The sequence below is a fragment of the Battus philenor genome, unplaced genomic scaffold (genome assembly GCF_028537555.1).
Source record: "Battus philenor isolate CCGP_79_NKW_IND1 unplaced genomic scaffold, ilBatPhil1.0.hap1 SCAF_5, whole genome shotgun sequence".
Classification (NCBI taxonomy): Eukaryota; Metazoa; Arthropoda; class Insecta; order Lepidoptera; family Papilionidae; genus Battus; species Battus philenor.
In genome coordinates this window covers 16,666,884-16,684,694 of record NW_027181715.1, presented here as the reverse complement: position 1 = coordinate 16,684,694, position 17,811 = coordinate 16,666,884, and the positions used below count along the sequence as shown (strand labels likewise).

General features: G+C 34.2%; 1 protein-coding gene across 1 annotated transcript in view; it reads left to right on the top strand.

The window, feature by feature from the left end:
- The first annotated feature begins 1,134 nt into the window (after positions 1-1,134).
- The window catches only part of LOC137929351 (uncharacterized), a 158,872-nt gene continuing 142,195 nt past the window's right edge, over positions 1,135-17,811 (top strand). Inside the window, exon 1 of the mRNA XM_068772251.1 lies at positions 1,135-1,218. The gene's annotated coding sequence lies outside the window, so the exon portion shown is untranslated. The remainder of the gene's footprint in view (positions 1,219-17,811) is intronic.

Here is a 17,811-nt window from a genome sequence, read left to right as displayed (position 1 = left end):
TGACAGAAAAAAGATATTAAGATATATATTGTACCTGTCCATAATCAAAATATTCGTCAATCAACATAAAATATTGGCATTGTTGTTCCATCACCGGCTCGGAAGGTACTTCAACGAAGAAGAGCCGACGAGAAACTCAACAATTCCACCTGTGTCCACCTACTGTAGGGGAATACAAGAGGCTCCCAAAGACGGATGCTATATTAAGGTGCCAATTAGTGTTTATACAAATTAATAATTTAAACACTAATTTAATAAACTGTTGACCGCTTTTCTTGTTTTAAGTTATGTATCCATCAGCTTGAGAATCGAAATAAATACTCCAACGTAGCGACAATATAAATACGATTGTAGTTTATTTTTATGTTAGAATTTGCTTTTTACAAAAAAAACTTGAGATGATTCCATCGTAGATATTTAATGGAATCAGGCGTTACCTCGCGGAAGTCCATCCTAAGTAAGAAAAGGACCAATATTTAGCCACTTCCGCACATGCAGTGGTAGTCGTGCAACAAAGTGCACCGCCCGCCAGCCCGCTGGCGTATGCGGCAAACAATGCGAATCACACAACCGCCACCGTCAAATTACTCAACACGTGTTTCACCCCTCCACGGGGCATCTTAACGAGTTATGTTACACCGATCAGTGCCAAACATAGAGTCAACTCTCTCTCTCTCTACTCCTGCCGCATACGCATTTATCAGCGGGCTGGCGGGCGGTGCACTTTATTGCACTACTACCACTACATGTGCGGAAGTGGCTAAATATTGGTCCTTTTTTTACTCCATCGTAGATGAAATTGAGTAGGACTTGAATTTACCACTTTTAATTTTTAAGAAGATTTAAAAGAAAGAAACGATAAAAAGGCTAGATGTTAGTCTGGTATGTTAGTCCCTTTACTCTGGCTGTCACTAGAAAAGAGTGAGCTGCCTTGTGAGATCAAGCGGACGAAGGAATTTCCACCGCGATTAATAAAAAAACAATGAACGCCAGATAAGTTTAGTGTTGTGATAACAAACTGATTCAAAACAAACAGTAATTAAAAGCGCAGTCGGGTCACAGAGGGATATTCCGTCGCGTCGCACCGGCCGGAGCTTACAGCGAGCCTGAAGCTTTCAGCCGTAGCGGCAGTCGGTGCGCGCCGTCGCGCGGGGCGGTCGTGTCTATCGCGTAGAACACTGTGCGCCGTCTACGTCGCAACAAGTTAACGTCGCAGTGGTATGTCATTTACTTATTTACTTATATTTGCAAAGCAATTACGTTAATCTAATATATAAAATTCTCGTGTCACGGTGTTCGAACTTGAACTCCTCTGAAACGGCTTGACCGATTTTTACCAAATTTTATATGCGTATTTAGTAGGTCTGAAAATCGGCTACTATCTATTTTTCATACCCCTAAGTGATAAGGGTTGTTCACCCTTAAAATTTTTTTTTAATTTTTTTTGACGAAATTTTATTGTTTTTATTTTTTTATGATACAACATACAAAAATACGTACAACCCTAAATTTTCACTCCTCTACGATCAACCCTTATTTTTAAATTGGAAAATTAAAAATATTTTTTTTGCAAAACAACGTTTGCGGGATCAGCTAGTATGTTTATAAAAGGCAGATTTGTTAAAAGAGATGTTATAAAAATGTACAATGTGTTATGAGAAATGTTTTATATATTTACTTGTATTAAATTTATATGAGGAATGAGGAGATTCACGACACATAACATGGAGAGCGGATGACCGCTGGTGCCTCAAGGTTCTATAGTAGAGATCACAGACCGGCGAGCCCAGCGTGAGACGTCCATTGACTTACTTACTTAACAAATCCATTGTTAAGGTCGTTGGATGATGCTAGATTCAGATCGAGTTTAAACTTCTTCTTCTTCTTCTAGCATTGAACATCGTTCGCATAAAAATATAATATTTTTCATGTGGTATATTCTCTACGTTAAAAATTGTAAAATTACGAAGAAGATTGTCAAAATAACCATTTTCTTTTATAGTCAGAATGGTTTTCGAATAACACTAAATAATTCTCCTCATCTCCTTTCTTACACCGGACAACAAGGCACACGGATTCACGATATCCATACATGTTTGAAATTCCTTCCGACCGCACTAAGCGTTTTGTTAATACTTTTATAGTGCGAACAGCAAAGCAATTTACCGGCGTCATTGTTTCCAGAGAAATATAACTTAGGAGTATTTAAACAAGAGTGAATAGCTTCATGCCAAGATTAGGCGAGACAGATGAAGCTTCGTCTATAAAAGTAAAAAAAAAAAATTAAATCGCCTCTCATTGTTTAACATATGTCGTCAATCAAAACAAAATGCATGTCAGGATCATTTTCGATAGTACCAAAAGTCATGCAAAATCTTTTTTTTTTAATCTTTGACAATTACTATATTAAATTTATAAATCGAACACGCTAAAATTATTTTAGTTTATTTATTTATTCTTTTGCAACGGGCTAATTAGTTATGACTAAACGAAGTCTGTCGGGACAGCTCTTAAAAAAAGAAGAAACAAAACATTTCTTATAAATAATTATGTTAAAATGTTCATTTTAAACTTTATTTCATTAATTATGAAGTTAGTTTTATTTAGCATACGCAGCAAGTGTATAAGCTAGCAGAACAGATAGCTGTTGGGGCCTTTTGGGTCCGATGTAGAGTCCACTAGGTAGATAGGTGACTTTATTAAAGTCGTCAGTTTATAGTGCGAACAGCTAAGAAGTGAAACAACGCACCGGCATCACTGACAGCCAACTTTATAGTTATCTTAGGAGTCTTCAAGACAAGGGTCAATGGGTATTTTTTTTCATGGCCTCTCGTACCACTAACTTTTAGGGACTTTATTGTTCAATAATTATTTTCTTTAGTCTTTTCTTTATTTATCACTCTCTTTCACGCGTCACAATATCTTTCGTTCTTTACTTTTGTCCGTCATAATATCTTTCGTTCTGCTCTTTTATACCTTCTTTCTTTCCTCGCCTTTCTTCCATCATCTTCTTACTCTAAGGTGGTTAGGTACATTTAATTTATTTTTATTCCTTAATTTTATCTTACATTTAATTTATCTTTATTTACACATTTATTATACTTTCTTAATTCTTTATTACACATTACATTACATTTTTATTTCTTTCAACCGTATCACTCGCCACCCCACGAGCGAAAGATAGGAATGATGGGCGAAGGTTGTTGTCGCCCATCATAACGGCGATGCTCTCTGTGTCTATCTTTAGCTTTGTTTCAGTCTCTAGGGCAAGGGCGAATGGGTTTCTACTAGACAAGCATATAGCATCGTAGACCTATCGCCTGACACCAGGCGCGACAGAGGTCAAATGCTTCGCCTATAATGGATTAAAAAAAGACGATGGATGCTTGTCGTTTCCATCGTCTTATTGGAAATCCTTATGAGCTATGTAGGCTACCATTGGCTGTTCTTTAACTTTAACTTGATTTGGTCGTATTGTATCTAGTGTTAAAAATGTAACGTAATATGTGTACCTATGTCTATTTTGTGTATGTTCTGTTGATGGTTAAAATAATGAACTATAGGTAAAGTGGATGGACGGAGACCACAAGGCCTCAGCTGCTTGCGTTGGTCTGATCACCAGACTACAGTACCTGAAGTAATACATACCGTCGAAAATCCGCACAGACGGCGTAATATAGAATGCGACAAACTTTGCAATCGGTTGATTCTAAGTAGCAAGGGATACGCACGGAAAAGGTCCTAAATAATTAAATAATTAAATGTTTAATGGAATCAGGCGTTACCTCGCGGAAGTCCATCCTAAGTAAGAAAAGGACCAATATTTAGCCAAACTAACACAGTACTCTGTGTTTGGCACTAATCAGTGTAACATAACTCCTGAAGATGCCCCGTGGAGAGTGAAACACGTGTTGAGTGATTTGGCGGTGGCGGTTGTGTGATTCGCATTGTTTGCCGCATACGCATTTATCAGCGTGCCGGCGGGCTGTGCATTTTATTGCACGACTATCACTGCATGTGGCTGAATATTGGTCCTTTTCTTACTTAATAATTAAATGAATAATATAGTGGGTCATACACTTGATTACAGGTGTATACACGTAACATTGTCGCAGCAGGCAAAAGCTATATATATATATATATATATACAACTCGTATTTATATATATATATATATATATATATATATATATATATATATATATAAATACGAGTTGTGGTAGCCAGGCGGTAACCATTTTTATTTATTGTAATAATTTAATTCTTAATAATGATTACACCAAATATAGTAGTGTACGATATTTTACAACAATGTAAGTAAGTATTTAACAATTTACTTTATTCCAAATGACCGATGGTAGCTCAGCGGTTAGAACTGAGACTTGCGATCATAGCTCGCTAGTTCAAGTTTGATTCCCGGGATATAATCTTATATAATTCACTCTTTGTGCATTAATTACTTAGGATTGACACTGCTCAGAAACAAGCTTTCAGAGAATGGGCAGCAGTGTCTTTAGCTTATCATATATATCATAATACAACACTGTGATCACCACCCTGTTTGCCGAGTGTGGCGATTGTGGTATATCCTCCTATAGATATCTCTGAGGGAGGGCTATAAACCGTGCAACGGGCGTTTGGCTCAAATGGCGATACATAGATATAAAAAATAAACGATATATGGCATTTAATATTTAATTCTTAGCTCTGTGAAATAAAAAAAAAACAAAGTGTATCACGAAGTTAACGTTTTTGACAATTCATGGAAGCAATCAGTAGAGTGTTCGGTAAATAATTTCCCAAGTAACCTACGTAACTTATTCGTAAATAAACAATGAATTCAGGACCGTTCTTCGGTTGATGTAATCTTAAGCAATCACGTTTGAAATGTCGCCAAATTGCAAGACTGTTTCGTATAATTTTTTTTTCATTTTAATCATATATGGGATCGAAGTTCGAAGTGTTTAATTAGAAATATACAAGGTGTTTTAAAATTGGTGTAAAATTTAATGGGATGAGTATGTACGTAAGAATAATATAGTAATAAAATGTGTTCTCTAAATTCGAATTACATTTTAAAATAAATTATTGCTTACAATCTATCCCTGAAAACTTTCAGTGATCATTTTATACGGATGAAACTTTTATAGTCTTTTTTCAATCACCCTGTATAGGCTTTAGTATTATTTAAGGTCATTGATGTCACGTAAAAGAATCATAAAAGAAAAAGATTAAATTTATATTGAGCATTTAGATAAGAATATGTTTGAAAACCTTGCAACTTAATTTTAAGTTAACACGTTCACTGCGGCTTGAGGTCGATTCAGCCTCATGGTAGACTTTGCACTGGTGCGGCGCGTAAAACTCGTGTTTTCTCTCTAGTGCGGCGGCCGTTTACACTCAACCGTATGAGATATGACAAAGACAAATATAGCTTTCTTTATGTCTGCGAAGCATTGACTCAATATTGTAAAAAAATGATTGAAACATGAGGCAGAAAAGGCCTCAACCGCACTACTAGGAAGTTCAGCTTGAGGCTGATTCGACCTCTGCCGCACCAGCTGAAAGTTCTTCAAAATTGGGCCCGCAGTGAACGTGTTAAAGGGAGCAATATATAGACACTCGACTGTTAAGATCGTGGAAAGTCGCTGAATGTGAACAGCGCAAGACTGGTTATCTGCTGATAAGAAGAAGAAGTATAATTGATTCTCGTCGCTATCAAATTCGACTCTTCTAACATTGTTCTCTTTCTCTATCTCTGACGTAAATGGATGATCATTACAATTGATTCTAAGTGGAGAATATGTGAAATAAATAATGCTGCTAATATATTTATAATTGCAGGTTTATTGGAAATAGTAGAATTTTTGAAAACGATATCACTATATGTATGTTGATCCTTCTGAAATATGCTATGTTAATTTGTTCTTTCTATTTAAATGTGAGAGGCCAATAATTTCTCGCGGTAAATTTGTACCGCGAGAAATTATTGGCTTTCATTTATTTATATATTGTTATAGGATTTTTGAATAAGATTATTGTTACTAACAAGTGGCGCAAAAGTAATGTCATAATGTGAACGCGCTTTAATTTTTACAAATGGCGCCAAATGTTACTATGTTTTGACGTTTATGATGTAGATATATAAAGAAATAATTATCAATATCCGATGGAGTATATCTATCTATGATTTTCATATTATGACATTATTTTTGCACCATCTTTTATATCGTCATTCAGTAATTTTTTTGTTAGTGTAACCATAGGTTTTTGGACAGGGTGCGGTGCTTTTATTAATAACAAATCGGCTTTACATTCATTCCTTTCCGATATAGCTGCGTTTAAAATTTTTCTTTAAGCAATTTTATAATAAATCCATAAATTCTTTTATTATTCACTCTAGAAACCCTTGTACGGACCGGCATGTCATCCCACACATTCAACAATAAATTATTCAAATATATGAATGTAATTTGCAAAGCAATTACGTTAATCTAATATATAAAATTCTCGTGTCACGGTGTTCGAACTTGAACTCCTCTAAAACGGCTTGACCGATTTTTACCAAATTTTATATGCGTATTTAGTAGGTCTGAGAATCGGCTACTATCTATTTTTCATATCCCTAAGTGATAAGGGTTGTTCACCCTTAAAAAATTTTTTTTAATTTTTTTTGACGAAATTTTTTGTTTTTATTTTTTTATGATACAACATACAAAAATACATACAACCCTAAATTTTCACTCCTCTACGATCAACCCTTATTTTTAAATTGAAAATTAAAAATATTTTTTTTGCAAAACAACGTTTGCGGGATCAGCTAGTATGTTTATAAAAGGCAGATTTGTTAAGAGAGATGTTATAAAAATATACAACGTATTATGAGAATTTTTTTATATATTTACTTGTATTAAATTTATATGAGGAATGAGGAGATTCACGACACATGACATGGAGAACGGATGACCGTTGGTGCCTTAAGGTTCTAGAGTAGAGATCACAGACCGGCGAGACCAGCGTGAGACGTCCACTGACAATGAACTTACAAATCCATTGTTAAGGTCGTTGGAAGATCCTAGATTCAGGTCGGGTTTAACCTTCTTCTTCTTCTTCTAGCATTGAACATCGTTCACATAAAAATATAATATTTTTCATGTGGTATATTTTCTACGTTAAAAATTGTAAAATTACGAAGAAAATTGTCAAAACAACCAGTGTCTTTTATAGTCAGTGTGGATTTCGAATTACACCAAATAATTTCCCATCTCCTTTCTTACACCGGACAACAAGGAGCACGGATTCACCATATCCATACATGTTTGAAATTCCTTCCGACCGCACTAAGCGTTTTGTTAATATTTTTATAGTGCGAACAGCTAAGCAATTTACCGACGTCATTGTTTCCAGAGAAATATAACTTGGCATTCTTTAAGACAAGAGTGAATAGCTTCATGCCAAGATCAGGCGAGACAAATGAAGCTTCGCCTGTAAAAGTAAAAAAAAAAAAAATTAATTCGCCTCTCATTGTTTAACACATGTCGTCAATCAAAACAAAATGCATGTCAGGATTTTTTTCGATAGTATCAAAAGTCATACAAAATCTATTTTTTATAATAATCTTTGACTATTACTATATTAAATTTATAAATCGAACACGCTAAAATTATTTTAGTCTATTTATTTATTCTTTTGCAGCAGGCTAATTAGTTATGACTAAACGAAGTCTGTCGGGGCAGCTGTAAAAACACGAAGAAACAAAACATTTCCTTTAAATAATTATGTTAAAATGTTCATTTTAAACTTTATTTCATTAATTATGAAGTTAGTTTTATTTAGCATACGCAGCAAGTGTATAAGCTAGCAGAACAGATAGCTACTGGGGCCTTTAGGGTCCGATGTAGAGTCCACTAGGTAGACAGGTGACTTTATTAAAGTCGTCAGTTTATAGTTCGAACAGCTAAGAAGTGAAACAACGCACCGGCATCACTGACAGCCAACTTTATAGGTATCTTAGGAGTCTTCAAGACAAGGGTGAATGGGTGTTTTTTTTTTCATGGCCCCCGCTATTGGGGGCCTCTCGTACCCCTAACTTTTTGGGATTAGGGACTTTATTGTTCAATAATTATTTTTTTTAGTCTTTTCTTTATCTATCACTCTCTTTCACGCGTCATAATATCTTTCGTTCTTTACTTTTGCCATTCATAATATCTTTCGTTTTGCTCTTTTATACGTTCTTTCTCTCCTCGCCTTTCTTCCATCATCTTCTTACTCTAAGGTGGCTAGGTACATTTTATTTATTTTTATTCTTTAATTTTATCTTACATTTAATTTATCTTTATTTACACATTTATTTTACTTTCTTAATTCTTTATTACACATTACATTATATTTTTATTTCTTTCAACCGTATCACTCGCCGCCCCACGAGCGAAAGATAGGAATGATGGGCGAAGGTTGTCGTAGCCCATCATAACGGCGATGCTCTCTGTGTCTATCTTTAGCTTTGTTTCAGTCTCTAGGGCAAGGGTGAATGGGTTTCTACTAGACAAGCATGTAACATCTTAGACCTATCGCCTGACACCAGGCGAGACGGAGGTCAAATGCTTCGCCTATAATGGATTAAAAAAAGACGATGGATGCTTTTCGTTTCCATCGTCTTATTGGAAATCCTTATAAGCTATGTAGGCAAGCATTGGCCGTCTTTTAACTTGATTTGGTCGTATTATATCTAGTGTTAAAAATGTAACGTGTCATGTGTACCTACCTGTCTATTTTGTGTATGTATTGTTGATGGTCAAAATAATGAACTATAGGTTAAGTGGATGCACGAAGACCAAAAGGCCTCAGCTGCATGCGCTGGTATGATCACCACACCATAGTACCTGAAGCAATACATACCGTCGAGAACCCACATAAACGGCGTAATATAGAATGCGACAAACTTTGTAATAGGTTGATTCTAAGTAGCAAGGGATACTCACGGAAAAGGTCCTAAATATTTAAATAATTGAATGTTTAATGGAATCAGGCGTTACGTCGCGGAAGTCCATCCTAAGTAAGAAAAGGACCAATATTTAGCCAAACTCATATAGTACTCTGTGTTTGGCACTAATCGGTGTAGCATAACTCCTGAAGATGCCCCGTGGAGGGGTGAAACACGTGTTGAGTGATTTGGCGATGGCGGTTGTGTGATTCGCATTGTTTGCCGCATACGCATTTATCAGCGGGCTGGCGGGCGGTGCATTTTATTGCACGACTACCACTGCATGTGCGGAAGTGGCTAAATATTGGTCCTTTTGTTACTTAATAATTAAATGAATAATATAGTGGGTCATACACTTGATTACAGGTGTATACAAGTAACATTGTCGCTGCAGGCAAAAGCTATATATATATATCTATATATATATGTGTGTATATTTATAAATACGAGTTGTGGTAGCCAGGCGGTAACCATTTTTATTTATTGTTATAATTTAATTCTTAATAATGATTACACCAAATATAGTAGTGTACGATATTTTATAAAAATGTGAGTAAATATTTAACAATTTACTTCATTCCAACTGATCGGTGGTAGCTCATTGGTTAGAACTGAGACTTGCGATCATAGATCGCTAGTTCAAGTTTGATTCCCGGAATACAATTTTAAATAATTCACTCTTTGTGCAATAATTACTTAGGATTGACACTGCTCAGAAACAAGCTTTCAGAGAATGGGCAGCAGTGTCTTTAGCTTATCATATATATCATAATACAACACTGGGATCACCACCCTGTTTGCCGAGCGTGGCGATTGTGGTATATCCTCCTATAGATATCTTTGAGGGAGGCCTATAGACCTTGCAGTGGGCGTTGGGCTCAAAGGACGATACATAGGTTTAAAAAATAAGAGATATATGCCATTTAATAATTCATTCTTGGCTATGTAATAAAAAAACAAAGTGTATCAAGAAGTTAAAGTTTTCGACAATTCATGGAAGCAATCAGTAGAGTGTTCGGTAAATAATTTCCCAAGTAACCTACGAAACTTATTCGTAAATAAACAATGAACTCAGGACCGTTCTTCGGTCGATGTAATCTCAAGCGATCAAGTTTGAAATGTCGCCGAATTGCAAAACTGTTTCGTGTTGTTTCTTTTCTATTTTAATCATATATGGGATCGAAGTTCGAAGTGTTTAATTAGAAATATACAAGGTGTTTTAAAATTGGTGTAAAATTTAATGGGATGAGTATGTACGTAAGAATAATATAGTAATAAAATGTGTTCTCTAAATTCGAATTACGAGTACATTTAAAAATAAATCTTTGATTACTATCTATCCTTGAAAACTTTCAGTGATAATTTTATACGGATGAAACTTTTATTGCTTTTCTCCAATCACCATGTATAAGCTTTAGTATTATTTAAGGTCATTGATGTCACGTAAAAGAATCATAAAAGAAAAAGATTAAATTTATATTGAGCTCTTAGGTAAGAATATATTTGAAAACCTTACAACTTAATTTTAAGTTAAGGGAAGCAATATGTAGACCATCGATTGTTAAGATCGCGGGAGGTCGCTAACATGAACAGCGCAAGACTGGTCATCGGCTGATAAGAAGAAGAAGTATAAGTGATTCTCGTCGCTATCACACTCGACTCTTCTAGCATTGTTCTCCTTCTCTACCTCTGACGTAAATGGATGATCATTACAAATGATTCTAAATGGAGAATAATTGAAATAAATAATGCCGCTAGTATATTTATAAATACAGGTTTATTGGAAATAGTAAAAGTTTTATAAACGATATCACTATATGTATGTTAATTTATTCTTTATTTTTAAATGTGAGAGGTCAATAATTTCTCGCGGTACAAATTCTCTCATTTATATATGTTGTTGTACGAATTTTGAATAAGATTTTTGTTACTAACAGGTGGCGCAAAAGTAATGTCATAATGTGAATGCGTTTTAATTTTTTCAAATGGCGCCAAATGTCACTATGTTCTGACGTTTATGATGTAGATACATAAACAAATTATTTTCAATATGTGGTGAAGTATATATGATTTTTAATTTATGACATTATTTTTGCACCATCTTATATCGTCATTCCGTAATTTTATATTACTGTAACCATTGGTTTTTGGACAGGATGCGGTGTTTTTATTGATAACAAATCGGCTACACATTCATTCCTTTCCGATATAGCTGCGGTTAAAATTTTTCTTCAAGCAATTTCATAATAACTTCATAAATTCTTTTATTATTCATTCTCGAAATCCTTGTACGGACCGGCATGTCATCCCACACATTCAACAATAAATTATTCAAATATTTGAATGTATAATATAATAGGAATATTTTTATTAGAGCGGATCTTTTTTTTGCGATAATAACATGAAAGTTTTATCTATAGTTATCGACGTACTATCTGAGAAGGAATTCTCTGGGTAAGGCGGTATAGATCGCAAGTCCTGTCTTGTCAAACAGTAGCGTGTATGCATTTTTATTGACTTTTTATAGTTATAGGAATGTTAATCCAATGGTGTAAGAAAAGCCTTATGTCATCATTATCCTTTTTGCTGTTGGGTGCCCACCGTTGAACCTAAGCCTCCTACACTGTTTTACCGTTTGGAAGCGTATGAGTTCAGCATTTTGTGAAGATTTTAACAAAGTTTTCTGTCTCCATATGAGCAGAGGTCTTAGACTGCGCTTGCTGGTCTGTGATCCATAACTTTAACGCTCCAGGGGCCATCTTTCTTTACACAATACTTTTTTTTTAAATTGCTCCTGTTTTATGGGAGTTCCCTTTTACTTCTACATGTGAGTTAGGAACTTTGTTAACACGAGTAAATAAATTTCTACAGTTTCGACTTTTATTTTCTTTTCTTTCGTGATGTATCACTCTTTACATTCTCTACGATATTTTGATTGATTTATATATAAACTTTCATCGTTTCGCGTCACTATATATTGAATGATGTGTTCACTTTATTTTCATTTAGCAAAATTTAGTATGTATTCAGAGACGTTCGAATTTCGTTATATATATATATATATATATATATATATATATATATATATATATATATATATATATGTATATATATTTATATATATATATATATATTTATATATATATGTACAGTGCTAAAAGCAAGATATCGTGTTCAATACCACACGACATGCAGTGCGTTACACAAACGGATCGCCTTACGGACGATATCAGGATGTGATACTTCCTCGTCTACTTTTATCTTCTTCATATCATATAAAATAGCCAATATTTCTTTAAAATAAAATAATAAAAACTATTTCAGCAATCGTAATACATAATCATAAAGCCTTCTTTATTTTATATAATTTAATATATCTTTTACACTTCAGATGTTGTTAGTACCTGATTTTTAAGTATCTTTTGTTTTCACTCCATATAGAGACGACCCAAGAGCTTGTATTTTTAAGAGTGTGCAGCGGAATTACACGAAAAAAATCCCCCCATCTTTTTTTCTATCGAACGACAAGACGCACGGATTCACGACATCCGTACACAGTTGAAATTTCTTCCACCACTAAGCGTTTTGCTAATACTTTCATAGTGCGAAGATACAATGAGTGGAACAATCTATTGGCGTCATTGTTTCCAGACAATAATAGCTTAGGAGTCTTTAAGAAAAGAGTGAATAGGTTTCGCGTAGCGAAACACCAAGCGTGTATATCAGACGAGACAAAGGTCAAGCGCTTATGAAGGATAAGATAGTATTCTAGTTTTAAGGTCAGTTAATTATATTCTGCTATATTAGTGATTCCCAAAGTGGTCTATATCGACCCCTAGGGGTGTGTGACAAACCGCAAGGGGTTTACGTCAGCGAAAAAAAATTTGGGGGTCCATGAAATGAAACCCCCATTTTCACGATATTGGATCTCAACACATACACTGATAGTACCTATTTACTAACATCATACTATCTTATAATATTAAAACATTTACATTATTTATTAAAGTATCTATGAAGTAAAAAAATTATTATATATGTTTATAAAATTGTGTAAGTTGTAGAATGTTTGTATTCGCTTTGTGGTCGCTATACATTTTGAACTTGTAAAAACCTGTGAGTCTCAGAGCTTCGCTACCTTGCACTGACTTGTTTAATTCGTCACTCTATAAATACGAATGTGGGACAAATACGTTTATTCGTTTCCTGAATCTTGAAAAGGAAAGTGCTAAGAAAATGTTTTAAAAAATATAAACAGATAGTATATCACACAAATTATAGTGAGTTAGTGTTATTTTGTTTGAAAGTGCAGGAAAGGTTAGAAATTTACAGGAAATCATTATCAGGTAAGTAGGGTGTCTACCCAACACGGAAAAACATGGCAAGGGATCTACGACACAAAAAAGTTTGGGGAATTCTGTGCTATATGAATCTTGTTATAAGTAAAAGCCTCCTCCAACTGCTTCTACATTTATTTTTCTTTACTTGTGTCCGTCAAATCTTTCTGTAGTTTACATTGTGTTCAGCTTGTTTTAGTCTCTAACATTCCTTTTCGGTCGTTTCTAGGTCAATAATTCCTGGCAGTATAGTCTACAGATATTACATTACAATTTATTTTAATATACACCAATTAAGATATTTATTATTTATATCCCTTAAATGCACGACTTTTATTTATACTTTTAAAAAATACATATCTTGCAGATAGGTACTCTGCAATGTAGAGGAAAATATTTGTATATATGTATAATATTCTTATACCTATTTAATTTTTTTTTTCAAGACCTTATGTTGCAGCTATACAACACTATGCTTTTACTGCTACTTATGCCGTTTAACACGTTCACTGCGGGCCCAATTTTGAAGAACTTTTAGCTGGTGCGGCTGAGGTCGAATCAGCCTCTAGCTGAACTTCCTAGTAGTTGAGGTCGAGGCCTTTTCTGCCTCATGTTCATCAATATTTTTTTTTAAATATTGAGTCAATGCTTCGCAGACATAAAGAAAGCTATATTTGTCTTTGTCATACCTCATACGGTTGAGTGTAAACAGCCGCCGCACTAGAGAGAAAACACGAGTTTTACGCGCCGCACCAGTGCAAAGTCTACCATGAGGCTGAATCGACCTCAAGCCGCAGTGAACGTGTTAACTGGTATGTTGCAGATTTGCATCATTATGCATTTAAGGACTAAAAACATTAATTTTCGGATAGTGTGTATCATACATTATTAGCAAATGAGCTATATATTCACCGCTTTAAATTCTACATTATACATGTCCGTTGTTTAATGTAAAGAAAATCATTTTATTTTCATTTTACTTTGTATTGAGGGCGGAGTGCCTTTAGATTTACCGTAGCGTTCTATTTCTGTAGCACTACGTCGTAGACCGTTTAATCTTTTTGATTGACCGATCGATTTCTCCAACAATATCGCTTTAGTTTATGTAGAAGCCTACGAAATTAATAAAGCGTACACGGATTTGGAATAATGATTTGTGTTTAAAAGGAAATATCAATTTACTTTGCGATTGGATTGCTGGAATGCGGCCATGTTTGAACCCGATGACGTATTTCCGTTTGTGGTTTCATTTAGTGTTGGAAACACGTTTTGAATTTAGCTTGTGAACAATCTTTATTTATTGATCGACGTAATAAGCGTAAATTTAAAAAATACACGCATACATGTGTACACACATACATACACGTATTATATATGTGAAAAGGCAAGTGCGTTGTTTTGTTTGACGTTTCTGTTTTTTAAAGGCTCTCATTTTTGGGGCCGCTCGAAATTTTTCTCCATCTTGGGTACACAGGAAAAATTTAAAATTAATAATTTTTTCATGTTATTTTTTATTTGCTCACTCTACTTATATCCATCTTAATATGTTTCACTCATTCTTATTTTTTTGTTACATTATCTCTAATTACTTTACCTTTCATACATTCCGGACTGCTACTTTACAATATTTACATTGTTCTCTATATTTATTTAACATTTTAAAATTCTTCAATTTATTATTTTTCTTTTAGCATTTATATCTTAAATCAGATTTTTATCACATAACTTCTTTTTTAGAATTACAATGTATTTCCTTATCCTACTATTAACGTGTTTTATTATATTTGATTACTTTCCTTATAGCCTTACGGTAGTAATCTAGAAAGATCTAGCAGCTTTCCTCTTTGTTCACTAATGACACGATGTTCCTTTCTTTTATCTTTTCGTACAACCGAGACTTGTATTCAACCATTAACTTTAAACACGAGTCGACGTTTTTGTTTTGCATCTGGTTGAAAATCAGCATCGAGCGAATTGCTGCTGACATAAGGTTACGGTGCCTTATTTAATTAATTTAGCTAGATGTAATGAATTAATAGGCATCCTAAAAACATAATTTATACTAAAAATTCAAAAAAGTTTTACATTTTTCTTGGAAATTTATGGGACAAATATGTCCCTATGGTCGCTAAGGGTTACTTTCTACTTAAACTCTAAATTTTGGTTTACTTGTTGGTAAGTCTGTTTTGTTGTAAATAATGTACATTTGTTACTTAGTGTACTCTTTTTTACTTTTTTATGAATAATATAAATATAATAGGGCAAGTTATTTGTGGTACTCGGCGAAACAATTCCTGTTATTGATGGATTGGTTAATGATTAGATGGATTGATTTTTTGAGACGTTGAAGGTTCAGGTGATTCTTGCCGTTGAAGAGTCGTCGTCTCTTCAACCTCGACATCATATACCCCTTGGTCATCATCCTGTACTAGAAGTCTTTGGTCTTCGTCATCAAGCACTAAGTCATCTTCCTCATCGCTATTGTCGCCCACAAAAATTTGAAGAATTTTATTTTTTCGAAGTTCAAAAACTCCACGTCCCTTACGAAACATATTCTGAGAAAAATATGAATAAGAAAATGATAGCATTTTGGTATATCACCAGGTCAAAAGTTAAGAAATTCCGTATAAAAAGTATCCCTTTACGCCGACAGGGACATCCGTGTCCCATAATCTTTATAACGATTTATCACAGAATACAACATAAATACATTACTACTGAATATTTAGAATAACAATTTACTTAACAGGTAATGATAATTTGACACTGTAAAAACTTGAAAAGCACTTTTACAATATCAATTATTTATTCCAAACAGCAGATCATTCGCGCCAAAAGAACTCTAACGTTCCGATGACGATAAACAATAAACGGTGTTAGTTATCCTATATTGCCAGTAAAAAATAATAAAAAGGTACTTTCCGAAATATTAAAACAAAAAAATAATTTACAATGGTTACGTAAATATTTAATTAATCCATGATTTTTGCTTGGGACACCGGCGTCCCCGTGGTCGTGAAAGGGTTAAAAAGCTTTTAAGTTGAACGGTTTTTTGATATTCATATTGTGGTGGTTGTGGAAAAATATGTACATAGTCCGCCATGTTGGAACGGCGTCCATCTTGAATTTTAAATTTTGACATAATCTTCGTGTTTTACTAGTGTAGCCCTTTCATTTTATACCCATATTGAGGGGGTTAAGGAAAAATATGTAATCCGCCATTTTGTATCGGCGGCCATCTTAGATTTATGATGTTATTGATTTTATTATATTGTATTGTCATCTGAATTAAATGTGTGTACCAAATTTAAGATCAATCTGACAACGAGAAGGTGCTTAAATTTTAATTTCTAATTTTGACTCAAATAAACAAATTCCGTACGGGTCGATCTAAATAAAACCGTTTAAAAAATTAACTTGTTGTATTTCATTGTTTATACTATATTTTCATTCATATTTATTCGTGATAAACATTTCTGTTTGTCTATTTACTTTAAAGCCAGAAATTGCCCCGTATGAAATATATAATATATCAAAGCTAGGGTAATAGTTGAATTTTTAAAGTACATATAAAAGTTTAAACAACCAAAGAGAAGTTATACAGAATAATTGGATATAGATATAAAAGCTTTAAAGCAGTAAATGTTTAGCTTATCAAAACACCAATGATACAGAAATATGTTGTAAGAAAAAGCGTTTTAAAATTTGTATTACTACTTATTAAAATTAATTAATATTTACATCTGTCCTTGTAGATTAAGTGCTGCTATAAGTTATTAACTTATCGCATTAGAAAAGAAAAAAATAGTTAAACTAACTTGTTTCAGAGTGATCTCTTTATACAGAATGATTTTTTTATACAGAATCTTTTGCACATATTTTCAATCACCTTTTATTATCAATTACCCCGTAGTGAGTCCACACTGGTCCCTACAATATGCCTCGGATTAAGTAAGCACGAAAAAAAAAAGAACACGGTATAAATAAATATAAGGCGCATGTTCTAGTTTATATATGCAAGGATTAAATGCATTCTGTTCAGCAGCGGGGATCAGGGCAGAGCTTCATTTGTTTAATTAAGAAAGACGGGAGCGCCGGCCCGCGCACGGATTGCAAATTGCACGATCATTAAGAAATGTTTGAACTTCGTCGTCCCCACGAACATAGGGTTTGCATGCAAGCTGATAAGGAACGAAGTCAGACGTATTTTTTTATAATTTCATCGTCATGATCAGCCGAAAGACGCCCGTTGCTAGGCATAAGGCTCCCGTTCGTCCTGCGTTATCTATACCCAGGGACTTCCCCGATTTTGATAATGTTATCGATCCCCTAGTGGGGGACTTACACAGGCCAAATTACTTTCGTAAATATCTTAGTTTTTTAATCAACCAAGTTGAATGCGTCCTTGTTCCTCACGTCATTGATGTCCTTGAAGTTGAGTTTGGAGTCGATAGTGACCCCAAGGTACTTAACTGACGACATTGTTAAGGTC